The following is a 2,466-nucleotide window of genomic DNA, read 5'->3' as shown; positions in this document are numbered from 1 at the left end:
CGTGAAATGTATTTTGCTTTTTAATTTTTGGAATAAGAAGGTGACATTGCCACGATTACCTTTTGTTTCTTATCCATTCATATTACAAATTTACATACTTTCAAACATACTTTGAAATCAACAAATCTTTAATGACTTGAAGTATTAAAATATATTTTAAGCCTGTAACTCTAAGGAGAAAGCCATTAATTGCATTTGCTCTAGAAATGAACATTTATTTTGAATTGTAATCTTTTGATTATTTGGGGACATGCTTGTAACACATACCAAAAATGACTTCTTAACAGCTATGTGCAACTATGTTGCATACATTGATCACTGATAACATCTTACAAATGATCTACATGAATCTGAGGATCTGTTCATGATAAATCAGTACTAGAAAATACTACCTATTTTTGCATATGTTTTTCTTTACTGCTAGATCCTGATAACCCTGTCCACAAGTATGAACGTTAACTACTCCAGTTACTGTATTGTATATTTACTAGCTAATATTCTTATAAGTCTTACAATCATATAAGATTAGCTAAGAGTAAAACGAAAAATTCCTTCCTTCATAAATATTTTAATTTTGCTTGACCAATCATAAAAAATTTGTTCAATACCTAAAATAGATTTCTCTATTTTTTTTAACATTAAACCTTCAAGATACAAATCTATTATTTGATTTCATCTCTTTATTACAGGGATTATTATCCTAAACAGGTGTCGGTGGGGCCTTGAAACCCCTGAATTGCTAGCAAAAGTGGATATGTAATTAAATTGTTTGTCTTTCTGGAGAGAGCTCTTATGTAAATCTTAAATGGTCTATGAGCCAAAAAAGTGTAAAGGCCATGTCCTTATTGAATGTGGGCTAACTATGAATTGTAAACATAAATTTGAAATAATAATTGTGAAACTAATTGCTTAAAGCATCCTAAAAACAATGTTAAAAGAAAAATCTATGATGAAAACTGGAAAATGTGTCTGCATTTGTGGTAGTGAACTTGAACCTGAACGGATTAGAGCAGGTAAGACGTTACTGGTAGGGGAGGGATATAAGGGTAAATTCTGTCCCCAAAAAGACATATCTTAACCATTTAATCCTTTTTTCCTATGAATAATTTCTATTTTGCCCTGTTAACAGAAATCCAAAACGGTATGTTGTTTTATATTAAACGGTTGAGATCAGTATTCAATATAACAGCAGACTAGACTCATTTTTTATATTTTGTGGGGTCATGGTTCTTCATGTAGTTGAAAGAATGAATAAAACTGTGTGACATCACCCCTGCTAAAAATAAAGAACCAATTTGTTGGGAACATTCCATGTAGATTTCCAAAATGTATTTTACCTTAATATTAGAGAAAGAAAATAAGGTTTAAGAAATGATTCTATTATAGCTAGGATTAATATATTTAATAGCCATTTTCATCACAGAAGGAAAGGTGATACAGTGTATTGTACTGCTGAGACTTTGTTTAACCCATGTCTTTGGTAGATAGCAAGGCATAATTAATTGATTTTTCTCTGAGCAGATTTAAAATACCTGTTACAGACTTTGTTGTTGTTTTTTTTCTACTACAGCTTAATGTCTGCCTGATTTCACAGTGCCAAATTTTTTAATGCAATCATTATTTAATTTGGGACTGGGAGCCTTTTCATTTCCTACCTGTCAAAACTGCTATTAGAATCTTCATTTTAGGGCAGCCCCGATGGCCCAGCGGTTTGGCGCCGCCTTCAGCCTAGGGTATGATCCTGGAGACCGGGATCGAGTCCCACGTCGAGCTCCCTGCATGGAGCTTGCTTCTCCCTCTGCCTGTGTCTCTGCCTCTCTCTCTCTCTCTCTGTGTCTCTCATGAATAAATAAAATCTTTAAAAAAAATCTTCATTTTTCTTCTTTAAATTGTTGGCAATATAAATGGGCATGGAGGGAGAGCTTGTATTTTTTTCCTGGAATTCTGTTTCAGTAGAGGAAAGTCCTGTATCAGGAAATAGTAGTTAATGCACAGGACTCATGCCCCTCCTTAAGTGAATAGAAACACGATAAAGATTGCTTTTAAGGATTTTTTTTTTTTATTGTGAAGTGGCAGATATTTAGAAATAGTTTTATGGAACAAAATGAAAATTTTATGATTAATTATAATTATTAAAGAATTTATGAAGCATATAATTTAAAGGATTATATAAAACATCAATATTAATTTGTATCATTTATGTGAAGTCTTGAAGCACTGAGAGAAAGGTTGCTACATTTCAATAGTTTTTTATTGGCAATACAAAAATAACTTCATAATAGTTTTGTGAAGAGTAACAACTAGCATGACTGAAATGAGGAAGGTACTGGAATAATTCTTAGGGAATTATAAATCTCTTAGATTTAGTACCCTAGGCAATTACAATTAGTCACTATTATAAAATGTAAATATTAAAGCCTATCCTTAAAAAAAAAAAAAAAAAAATAAAGCCTATCCTTATTTTCA

This window comes from Canis lupus, chromosome 23 (assembly GCF_003254725.2).
Source record: "Canis lupus dingo isolate Sandy chromosome 23, ASM325472v2, whole genome shotgun sequence".
Taxonomy (NCBI): Eukaryota; Metazoa; Chordata; class Mammalia; order Carnivora; family Canidae; genus Canis; species Canis lupus.
Note: the sequence above shows the minus strand (reverse complement) of the source record.